We start from the raw sequence: 12,329 nt of genomic DNA on the forward strand, positions 1-12,329 counted from the left end.
AGGCTGGCCATGATGACAGCTATAGGAGAGAACGCTCCAGCCAAAGAAGCAAGCCACTCTCTTGAGTCCTTGCCCTCTCTTAAAAGCTTGAGACCACTGGATGTTCACCAGTGCCAGGTTTGAGCTGAGAAGGCAGGAGATACTCATTCACCACACAGACTTGCTGGTCTGTCCTGTCCTGTTTGGATCCCAAAAGGAAAGAAGTAAAAAGAGTACAGGAAAACTTCTTTTCTCCTTCTACTTGTCCTGAACTCTCACTCTGGGTATGCTTGGGAGAGCATCACCTCTTGAAAAGGCTGCTAAAGGAGATACACAGTTGAAGCCCTAAGCACTTATGGAAACATCAAAGAACACAGATTTAGGACACTGGTCTCCAGAGATTTGGGATAGTTGCTTGGTACTTGTGGGACGATTCCACCTTTTCCTACAAGTAGTTTAACTTCGCGGTCCTATTAATAACAATGATTTTGATGAATCAACATGAATTTGATTATACAATCCAGTTTACGAAGTAAAAAGTTTTTGTGTCTCACCTAAACCAGGGGAAAATGTTGTAGAGGGAGACCTGAATGCAAAGCAAGAGGTTTGAGGGAAAGAGAAAAGCTATTCTTGGTCACAGAAGAGGTGAATGGTTTGATTTGTGTTAGTTTATTGTTTGTTGCAAACAATTGGCCACTTTCAAGAAGCCAAGTCACATAAAGTGATTGGCCCTTGTAAAAGTTTCATTTCAGCAGTTTGGGAACATTGCATCTCTCTTACCTTATAAATTTGGTTGACTAGACGCGCAAAATCTCCAGTAGTTCTTTGAAATTAACCTACATGCACTCTAGGGGGCGCACTCCACCCAAGGTAAATGTCTCGTAAAAGAAGCGCCCCACCAAGCTATTCCGTGCCATTGTGAAGTCGAGTTCTCCACGGAAGACACTCCTTCCACTCTCTCAGAGAGACTTGAGACCCACTACGTCTGCCCATCCCTTGTATCTGGTGATTCAGCCAAACATGTTCTAGGATCACGTTCTTGAAATCTACAGTATAATTGAATTGTATTAAAGACTTTTTTCCTTCCGGTAGAGGAGTCAGTTGCAGCTTACAGATCCTCCCTGGAGCGTCCTCACTCTGATACGCAAACCTTCCTAACATACCTTCCTCTGGCGCTCTATTTTCCCCTGTTCCTGTCATTCCCCCATCGTCATTTCCTTCCCCTTCACTGCAGCATTTAGTCTCTGGCTCAGGCTTCTCAACCTTAATTGCCCTCACTATCATCAATGATTTCAGCGTTTTAGCTGTTGTTCTGTTTTGAATACACACACACATAATCATGAGGGTGTCAGCAAAATAAGCTGGTTTCCCAGATTTTAAATATATCCCCTTTTCTTATAAAAAAATGTTCGTTTTCGTTTTGTTTTTCCAACCTTGGAATCCAAATGGAAATATCATAATCAACTCTGCTTTGTTAACTGATCTATTCTGGTTGTGATTTAATTTACAGATTTAAATATGAAAATCTAAAGTTCACTTGGAAAAATCTAGGAATGTTGGAGGGTAAGAAATTTCAACACACTACTTAGCAACACATTTTTAATTCACTCCTACTTTGAGATTTTCTTTGTGTGTCTGTGCATTGGGGGGAGGGATGAGTATTGTTACGGTCAGTCACAAGACACTGTCACAAGACAAGACACAAGTCACAAGACAAAATGACCCATAAAGGAAGAACTTCTCTACTGTGTGTGTGTCAATGTGCTATGTATGCTGTATATGTATGAGACTCTATTTGACATTAGGCGATCTTTATTTCACTGCTTTATTAACCTGGTGACATGAGGAAAATACCTGAACATCACTGGACATTTTAATAACTACCCGAGCCTTCTCATTTTCCTTACTGACAAAATACCCTTGCAGCTGGCATACCATCACTGGTAGAGTTTTGCCTTTGTCTGGAATGTCCATATGTTAAGGGCTCCAGAAAGAACAATATTAAGCATTCTTAAATGAAGGATTAGTTCACCACTGAGATTAGAATACTGAAAACTGAAAGGAGAAGAAAAGCAAGGTCATAAAGATTCAGGTATGACAATCCAATTTCTTCTTAATGTCGAAACTTCTTTCTTGATATTCCTTGATCTCAATACTGAATCACTTTATTTTTATTTTATTTTGCCATATATTCGTGCAACAGGTTCAAGCTAGTATCTTTGATGCAACCTTTCATAATGCCTTGGCAGTCATAGTTTTTTAAATTAAGTGCCATTTTATAAAAATCCCCTGGATCACTAATGAAATTATGAAAAATATTAAACATCTACTCCTATTGACCTTTTAATTCAATCTTCCTTTCAAAGAACTCTTTTTATTTTGAATTTATTTCATGTTATGATGTTAATGTTACTTATGTTTTAAGTATGTTGGTAGTTTAGTCATTTTGCAGTGTTTCAATCTGATCTATTTTGGTATACAGAAGTCTATGTTACTGAGCTATATATGACTTCCATTTATGTCACCGTGGCCACTATTTTCATAATCCCATTGGACAAGGACAGTGATGGCTAAGGAGAAGCTTCCAAACATCAAGAGAATGGGTCATCTTGTCAACTGCCTATTAAGATCCCCCTCTTAGGAGGTTGCTCTTTGGAGAGCATCTACATTGAAAATAATCCTTAGATTATTTAGTAATCTATCCCTCTGCCCATTTAGTAAAATCTATCCCTCTGTTTCTTTCCCAGACCTCTCTGTCATCACTTTTCAGCAATTTTCCCTCCAAGTACTAATCATCCAGCCAAACTATTAGTCACTTGTCTTGAATTAGTGTGGATCCCTATGCTCTATCTGTCCTTCCAAGTAAAATGAACAATCACGTGCCCTGCATGAAGTCATGCCCACTGGGGGGATTTACCTTCACCACTGGCCTTCAGGTGCTATGGTAGCTGCTTACTTTTGTGTGGTGCCAGCATAGGGTGCAGAATTATTAATAAACCAGTCCTGTTTTGTTTTTTGTTTTTTTCTTCCTCAGTTACAGGGAACTCACTATGAGGCTATGAATGGGGGTTGAAGAGATAGAGAAAAAGTACCAAGTGTAGGAGCCATGGGAATATAAGCCACTTTTCCATGCAAATGACTCATGTGTGTCGGCCCTGCTCATATATTCTGTTTATACTTAATAATGAAATGATGCTGTGCATGCACAACTTTATGGCTAGATGGATTAGAGAACAAGTAGGTCACGATTGGAAGTTCAAGTCTCATAGTGACTCATGCCCAAGCATTTATTCTCTCTCATAACATAGACCAAAAACGATTTTTTAACAAGAGAATAAAAATTTGAGGAGGATGTCATAGTTTTGCACCAAATCCCAAAGGTTTGTCCTGTGATTCACTAATAGAAGAATGCCAAAAACTCCAAATACCATCTCTGTCTTACATAGACATTTGAGTACTCTGCTGGGTCAATACAGGTAAAGTGATAGTGTAGCTTTCGTACAGCCTGGACCTATTGCAGAACTTTCTCTTGTTCTGGGCTTTAAATAAAACTGGTAGCTTTACAGGCTACTTGTTAAGACCATCACATTATTAGGTCTGAAAGACTCTATATTGCCTCCAAAATTCAAAGAGGTCCTCTAGGCTTACCTTTCTCACAAGTTTTAAAATTTGTTCAACTAAGTCTTTTTCTGTTCCCTTCATAATTTTACCACCACCAGTTGTAACATATTGTGGCAGGTTGTAATGAATTGCTCTTTGTTCAACTTCTCACAAAATAGTCTCACCTGGAGTTTTTCCATGCAGACTATTCATGTAGGTTATTTCTTCAGTCACTTCAAACTGACATTGACTCCTTGAATAAACTACTGAATAATGTCAGTAACATCTGTGAGACTGACTCATCAAGAGTCAAAGAAAATGATGCCAGATCATTTGTTTTATTTTTAAAATCAACTCAATGTTGCTCCTGATGTCCTCAAGGCTCAGTCAGTGGGGTCTTAGATTTCTTTTCTCTAGACTTTTTTTTTTTTTTGGCCACACCCTGTGGCTTGTAGGGTCTCAGTTCCCTGACCAGGTACTGAAACCTGGACTACAGCAGTGAAAACTTGGATTCCTAACCATTAGGCCACCAGGGAACTCCCTGGATGTATTTCTTTGGCTACTACAAGTAAACACTCTGTAATTACTTCTCCGTGATAAATGGTTTCCTTGCACAACTTACAGAGGAGCCAATTATAGAATGACTTGGTTGCAACCTCATCTTCATTAAAAACATTTTTGTGTGTGTGAATGTGAAGAAATTCTGTTGCAATGAGATATGCCATTTCAAAATTTCTAACTTTTGTGACAGTTGCTGTCCTGCCAGTTGGAGTACTGTGACGAGTGGTTATGAACCTGTATATACACTGGTAATGAACCTGTATATTGCATTCTGGTAATGAACGTGTATATTGCATTCTTTTAGCAAATTTATAGCGTTATTGGATTCCATTCCTCAGCATTTTTGGAGATTGTGAGAGAGGAAGGATCAAAAAGAAGAGATAAATAGGGATCCCCAAAAATATTGCCTTTAAGTTCCCTTACTTTCTCAACAATGTCCTGGGTCAAGTGACAGGATGCAGGGGAGCAGAAAGGCTTTCCCTTGAATCCCTCATTATCACCTCTCTTTAAAATCTGCTTTATATCACTTTGTTATAAAGCAGAAACTAACACACCATTGTAAAGCAATTATACTACAATAAAGATGTTAAAAAAAAATCTGCTTTATACCTGTCCATCCCGCGCTGCCAGGAATTGGATCCAACTGGCATACATGGAAAACAATATATTCCAAGTCTTCCTAGGTGGGCAAATATATTGGCCAACTAGATAGCCATACTTAAGGAACCTGAAACCATCCAAAGACCGAAGTTGAAAATAATCTAAATATTAAAAAGAAAAGTCAAGAAATCATTTCTTCAGGTAGCTGAAATAGCTCAGCTGGGAGAGCGTTAGACTGAAGATCTAAAGGTCCCTGGTTCAATCCCGGGTTTCGGCAAGCTCAACATTTTAGTGAATACGAAATGATGCTCACGATACACCATACTTCTTTAGCATGTTAAAGCCTAATTGCAGAATAAACACAATGCTGTGGCCATAGTTCAGCCATGCAGGAGCTCGCAGTTGAGGCCCACGTTTATTGTTTTTAAATGATGTGTAAGCACTGCTACTTTAAAAAATAATAATAAAATATTATGTGTGCGACACTGAAAAACGAGGAACGATCACTGAGTCACTGCGATGTGTACTGCGCACAGCAGCAGTGGGAAGGGAAAAGGCTGCCACGTACCGTCTCTGTCACAAGTACTCTCTGTTGTAGCCCGACAGCAGCCATAGATGATGTGTAAATAATTGAGGTTGCTGTGTTCGAATAAAACTTTATACATGGACACCGAAATTTGAATTTCATATAAATTTCACGTGTCACGAAATACTATTCTTCGTTTTATTTTTCAACCTTTTAAAATAAAAAACGGTGCTCACATACTTCGGCAGCACATATACTAAAATTGGAAAGATACAGAGAAGGTGAGCATGACCCATTGCGCAAGGATGACACGCAAATTCGTGAAACGTTCCAAAATCATTCTTAGCTCGCAGGCAAGGATCCCATTGCAAATACTCAGAACGTTAAGAGCAGGCAAGATTTCAGTTGCTTTCTGCCAGTTAAAAATAACTGGAGTCATATCCCTGCCGCCCCGCCTTCCCCAATAACTAGAGAACAAGTGCGAACATTGCAATACTAAACTGCTAGGGGTTCGAACGTTGTTTCCCCAGCTAAAAATTTGAAAGCTTAACTAGCGAACTACCCAAACCTATAGATCTAGGTACTGCACATATAATCAACTAATTCATTTGGTAGATCTTGTCCTAGTGGAAATCTCCTCTGCATTCTCTTCATTGCAGAGAAAACTCCATTTGAAAAAACTCTATAATAGCTAGCTCTCTGGAATACTTTGTTTTCCTCCTCCTTTCTTTCTGTCTTCTGTGTCTTTAAGAACCAGAGCTGTAGCATCCACTAGAAAATGTCACTGCAAGGTTTGCAGACCATACTGCTGGAACGGAGGTGTTTCATTTCGCTGTAAGTATTGTGAATTCATCCTTTGTCTCTAATTTCCCCACATGCAGTTAAATTCTCGAGGAAGCACGCTACTCTTCCTCACATCCCTCTGCATTATGTTTTTCATTTTTCTTCCCATCTGTGTAAGCAGAGGGGAAGAAAATTGAAGGAGTGAGCATTTGAAGATACAAGGGTAGGTTCCATAATGGGCTTTTCTCTTTGGGTGGATGGAACTGCTACTCAGGCAGTCCCTTGGCAAGCAGACCTCAGAGACCGCTAACTTTGGGAAGACCGTGTGTCTTTTCATCTGGGCTGCAGTGCCCCTTCTCTTGATGTAGCCGCAAGACCAGATTCAGAGTAGGAGCTTCACAAAATAAAGGAGCTGAACAGATTAAACTCTTCTGCCAACTATTAGATCCTCGAAGACATCCAGAAAAGGAAGGTAATTAGTCAAAAACTTTTTCTCAGCAGCCACATGTCTGGGTGGATGTAGCTGAGTTGTGGCGAGATTACGGAGCATGGAAGAAGTCCTAGGTTTAATCTTCCATATTTCCATACTCGCACTTCACAGCTGTAGTTTCCTAACCATGTCAGAACCTCTTCTCTTTTTCTCTCTTTTTTTTTGGTTTTTTCTTACTTTTATTTTGCATTTCTCTACTCATCTTTTCCTGCTCACATTCAAGCGAGACTACTTATCTAATTTAGTTGGTTGCTTTAAGCACTCAAGCATTTCTACTCCAAGGGCTTTGGAGTCCATTACCGAACCTGATTGCGTCAGAACAAGGAAGGCTGCGTGGAGTGGGATAACAAAGGAAGATACTGTTTACCCAGGGCAGTAAACATACCAAATGCACATTCGCGAGCCAGTAAATGATTCATTTGCAAAAATAATTGAGGATGGGGGGAGGGGGGAAGAATGGGAAGAGAAAAAAATAAGAAGACCATGCACAACTTCCTACCCCTATTTTCTCAACTGTGCCTTTCTTGAGAGACAGGTTTCTGAGGAGCAGAAGGCCTGCCCACTAATTTTCTTCCACTCCCTCCTTATCTCCCAGGCTCCACTGAGGGCAACTCAGTGCAGTCACCAGACATTGAAGTCGACAGATCTCAGTTCTATCTGCATGGGTAGACGTTGCACAATAAATCCACTTCTCATAAGAATGCTGTTGTTATCCAAACCTCAATTCGTTAAAATGAATATTTGAGTCAGTGAGTGTAGAGTTTTCTAGTGCGACTGAAATAGCTAGATTGAAAGATCCTTTAGCATAAGAGTACCCGTATCTTTTCCCATAGTTTGGTGGCGATGGTTATGTTTAGTCAATAATTCTTTCCCAATTCGCATGTAGAAGCTTCCTGACCACAGACACCCTCCTCCATCCTTGAAGTGAATTGTCTAGGGGGCTGAAATGGGGGTGGGTTCGAAATTCCATGCTTTGCCATCATATATAGATATATTAAGGAAACCCTGCCTGGTACATGTCAGAAAATCACACAGAAAACACTGGAGAAGCCAGCAGCTAAAGTTGAAAGGCTTTGGGGGGGAAATGGCCATCATCAGCTGCATAGACAGAAGTGATCCCATCTCAGAGGTTTCAGCTATTTAATTTTATTCTTTTGAATTTCTGTGCCAATCTTTCCTGTCAGTCATTGCATTCTCGGAGGGAAAGGAATGTGAGGGCTTTGTTCTCTCTGCTACTCTTACTCTGCTGCCCCGTGTCTGTTCTTAAAAATTGCCCTCCTTCAAACGAAAATGAAGAGTAGGTGCATTTCTGAAGTTTTGTTCTGATGCTATTTGGAACAAAACTCACAAGATGAAGTGTGTAGTAAGAACTGAGAACAATCTCAGAATGTGATAGTGCATGCGCAACAGCCGGAACTTCTGATTCAGCATAGGTGGGGCTCCACTCCAGGCTGCCCAATGGGGTTGAGTTCATGCATTCATGTCGTGGCATTAAATTGTTGAAAACTAACCTTTCTGTTACAAAATTTTAAGACAACAAATCAGCTAGCTTTTTTTATCATTGATAATTCTTTGGCCAGATAAGGAAGATGCCAACAGAATGTATTGTAAAACCCTGCTGACAATATTAGAATCTGGTATCTGGGTAACAGACCCAAAATAAAAGGAGTTTTACGGAACCATTAACAAGCTTTGAAGACTGGTGGTTACTTTCCAAGGAAGTCAGCATTAAACTTTTGGAATCAAAGCTCATTAGTTCATTTTCTTTTTATCATGTGCAAATAATCATCATTTTCCCCCCTTCCCAAAATTTTATAATTCTCTCTTTTTTAAAACTGTCTCATTACTATTGTTTCTAAGCCAAGCCTGATTATTTTAAAAAGTGAGTTACTATGGTAAATCCCTCAACCTCTGTTGCCTACCTTTCTTCAAGAACCCAGGAATCATTCTGCCCACCCCTCTCCCTCCCTAACCACCACTTCCAGATGAAGTTTGTCACCAGATTGTCTTACTTCCACTCACTTAACTTTCTAGACCGATGGTGGTTCTCTAACCTGGCTGGCCATCTGTAAAATCTGAAGAGGATTTTAAATTATAAAGATTCCTGCCTTATTTTTAATTCATTTACGAGTTGTGTGGTGGGCCCAGCAATCTATACTTTCATCAAGTTCTCAAGCCATTCTCCAGGTCGGGGTACTACTGACATTCGTCTACAGCATTTATGTACCTTTTTCTCTCTACCTTGGAAGGTTGCTTGTGGTTGACTTTGCTATTTATCATAACATTAATGTTAATATATTTAAATTTTTATTTAATATATTAAGTGTATATTAAGAAATATTGATATATTTTCATATATATTTCCAGTGACATCCCCAGAGCCAGCTGAGTTTCTGTCTTGTTAATGGGCAGAGAGGGGAACTGACTTGTGGTACAGAGGAACTGGAGAGTTAGTTATGTTATTTCTGTTCTCAGAAAGATAGGACCTCACACTGGTAAGAGAGGTCGGAATGAAACTTCAAAGTAAGACAGAAGATGAAATGATTTAGGATTACCTTAAAATTTAAAAAAAATCTTAAATTCGTATCTGGGTTGACTGACAGGTCAAAATTTGGCTAAAGACAATAGCGTCTACTTTGAGTTTCATTGGTTTTAAGGTTTGGGGACTTGTTCAGTTGCATGAAGGGTGTGACAAAAAGTTAATTTGCTTTTCATTTTCAGGTCATGTCCCCAAGCCATGTATCATCCCCCTCCTGTTGTCTTCTTTTGGTAGAAGACTGCTTAACACAGTCGCAGTATTTGATGGGAGGGTCTATTCTGAGGTTTTCAGAACCAAGTCCTTAAGATCCCGCCGCAGGGTTCCCGATCACCTGCTGGGCCAAGAGATTTGCGAGCAGGGACTGTCTTGCCTTGTCTTCATTTAGCTCCTGGCCGTTTTGTGTCCTCTCTCCAACTGGACCTTTATTTCCTGAGGCAACTTTATTTTCCTCTTCGAAGTTTCTGCCCAGCTTTGTCAGCCGCGGTTCTGCCAGTCAGGAGCAGTGGAGGGGCAGGGATACCGGTGTAAAGATGTGGGAAACGCCTGGTAGCGCAGGGCCTTTTCCAGAGAAGGAGCAACCAACCCAGATGCCCGCGGCGAAGCGTGGGGACTCAGGCGCCAGCACGGAGAGGTTGAGGTAACCCTGACCACAAGTGGACGAGGTAGATTTTGAGGCCTTTATGGTTTTGCTAGTTTCGTCTCCTGGAGAAAATGGTCCACTCGTAATATTGATTTCCTTGCAGTTTACCAAAGTCAGTGTCCCAGTGCTTTCTGAGGAAACCTACGCATAGTCCCTGCCCTTCTATCTTGCTTGAACTTTTCTGCCTGAGTTTCCCTGAGGCAGTATCGAGGCTCCACGCCAAATACAGTGAGGTCATGCAGAGCGAAAGGAAAAAAAGACAGATGAATAACGCTTGGGTCAAAGCTGTTATTCATTGTTTGGGTGGCTCTGACCCCAGTCAAAAGCCAAGGGTATGAAAGTTCACGAAAAGATGACTTATTATTAAAAAGAGATGAATATATAGTTCCCGTCTCAGGCCCTATTCTGAAATACATCAATACAGAAGCATTCTCTGACAGAAGAAAACCGAAACAGGGTCACACCGTGGGCTCCGTGGCTTAGTTGGTTAAAGCGCCTGTCTAGTAAACAGGAGATCCTGGGTTCGAATCCCAGCGGGGCCTCTCTAGGTGTGACCTGTCTGGTTCTCCAAGTGCATCTTTTGCTCTCTTAAAATTCGACTTTGGCGGGGTTTTTCCTACCAGCAGCCTACCAGCCACCCATTAATAGGTAGTTTCCAAAGGCTTTGGAAACAAAATGGAACTGATTTTATTACACCCGCACAACGCAGGACCATGTTAAGAAAGCAAAGAGCAGGGCTGTGATTTTAGTGTACTGCCTATTTTCTTAATGTTTCCTTTTGGAAATACAAACCACATCTTCCCTTGGGATTTTCCTTGCAATGTTATCTCAGGTATTCCAATCCTAATTTCATGTAAAGAATTAAGAACAACGAATTGAAATTCAGAGAGGGATTGTAGACTCTGGGCGTGGATTTTAATACGAAGCTCGCCAGTGCTCGAGATTATAATTCAATGGTAGGTGTGTGGGAAGACTGAGAGTGGGTGTGGAGGTAGATGTAATTAGCCCAAGAAATTTGTGAAAGCATAGAATGTCGATTTAATGTTGGTCAGGGCCGGCTGCATAATATACGGGACCAGAGCAAAATGAAAATGTAGGGTCCCTTACCCAAAAAACAGGGAAAGATGCCGGTAAAGATAATAAAACGTTAATTTAGCTTTTTTTCCTCCTCGCTCTCTCGACCTGTTATGGTATTTCTTAATTTGCTATTTGATGTCATTATTATTAAGGGAAAATAGCATCGTAAATTATAAGAACGAATTTTACTATTCATTAAAGATGAATCAAAAATCACAGGGCATTGCAATCGCACGCATACGGGAGAAGCAAGGAATGCCGGACATTTCCTTCGCTCATGTGACATCAATTACAAGACCTCAATTCAAAGGTTGGAGTGTCAAGGACTATGTCGCGGGGGTTACTAAAATTGCTCCTCCTACCGACTGTAGGCTGAACCACTCAGCTTGCTGAGACCCGCGATTGAACCAGGGACCTTTAGATCTTCAGTCTAACGCTCTCCCAGCTGAGCTATTTCGGCTCCTTAAAAGTAAGTTTCTCTGACACATATTTCAAAACTGAGATTGTTTTCAACCCGTTTTTAGAATGTTTCAGACTCTGCAAGTGTTGCTGTCTAATTGTCCAATATATTTACCCACCACAAAAAGTTTGGAATGTCTTCCATGTATGGTGCTTGCATCCAATTCCTGGCAATGTGCGACGGTAGGAGAGAGAAGAGAAGTAATAGGGATTCATTGGAAAGCCTCTCTGCTACTCCGACACAGCTCAGAAAATTACAGTAAAAAAATTTAATTTCTTAGAGTCCCTTATTTTTTCTTCTTTTTGTTTGTTCTTGCATAATCTTCAAAGATGCTGAGAAACAGATTAATTTTTGTGAATGTGGGATCAGTTTTCTGTTTCCTGGTGATGATTTCGAGTGATGATGAAAGGTGATGATTTCCTTTCTTTTATGCTCTTCCATCTACTCTGTCTTTTGGCCCAGGTGAGAAGGTCTTGGAGAGGACTGACCCGGCTGAGAAGAAACCACGAGCAGGAAAGGTAAAAATTTGGGTTTAGAATTTACTATTCTTGAGCATAGACAGCCACCAAAAAAAAATCTAATTTAAAAACTGTAGAAATAGTGGAGTTAACAGAATAAATTTTCTGACAAAAGAAAATAGCTTTGCCAAAGAATACAGAAAATGGGCATATTTCCTAATATATCGGGAAAAAAGCCACTATTATGCGGGGGTGTAGCTCAGTGGTAGAGCGCATGCTTTGCATGTATGAGGCCCCGGGTTCAATCCCCGGCACCTCCATAAGTACTTCGTTTTCTGGTCTCCAATATATTTTATATTTTTACATTCCTTCAGTCCCGCGGAATCTGCTCTTCTACTTTTCCACCTTTCGTCACTTTTTTCCCCCTGCTCACATGGAAAGTAAACATGATTGCTGGGACAGCAGAAGGAATAAACAAGAGAAGGAAAATAAATAAATAAATAACAGGCTTATTCCACATCCGCGAATGTTCCCAATTTAACCAGCTTTTTCACCTGAACTACCATTTTACAATACTACTTAAGAGAAGAAAGATCCAAAGTAAGACGGGAGAAAA

At 40.4% G+C, this 12,329-nt stretch overlaps 5 non-coding genes across 5 annotated transcripts; 4 read left to right on the forward strand and 1 right to left on the reverse strand.

The window, feature by feature from the left end:
- The first annotated feature begins 4,944 nt into the window (after window positions 1-4,944).
- On the forward strand, window positions 4,945-5,017 carry TRNAF-GAA. Its single transcript has one exon. It is a non-coding gene; the product is annotated as a tRNA-Phe (tRNA).
- Window positions 5,018-5,494: 477 nt separating this feature from the next.
- LOC118904648 lies at window positions 5,495-5,606 on the forward strand. Its single transcript, XR_005022095.1, has one exon. It is a non-coding gene; the product is annotated as a U6 spliceosomal RNA (small nuclear RNA).
- A 4,580-nt stretch (window positions 5,607-10,186) lies between these two features.
- Window positions 10,187-10,260, forward strand: TRNAT-AGU. The gene has a single exon. It is a non-coding gene; the product is annotated as a tRNA-Thr (tRNA).
- Window positions 10,261-11,182: 922 nt separating this feature from the next.
- TRNAF-GAA lies at window positions 11,183-11,255 on the reverse strand. The gene has a single exon. It is a non-coding gene; the product is annotated as a tRNA-Phe (tRNA).
- A 706-nt stretch (window positions 11,256-11,961) lies between these two features.
- Window positions 11,962-12,033, forward strand: TRNAA-UGC. Its single transcript has one exon. It is a non-coding gene; the product is annotated as a tRNA-Ala (tRNA).
- The last annotated feature ends 296 nt before the right edge of the window (window positions 12,034-12,329 follow it).

Source organism: Balaenoptera musculus, chromosome 11 (assembly GCF_009873245.2).
Source record: "Balaenoptera musculus isolate JJ_BM4_2016_0621 chromosome 11, mBalMus1.pri.v3, whole genome shotgun sequence".
In the NCBI taxonomy this organism is placed as follows: domain Eukaryota; kingdom Metazoa; phylum Chordata; class Mammalia; order Artiodactyla; family Balaenopteridae; genus Balaenoptera; species Balaenoptera musculus.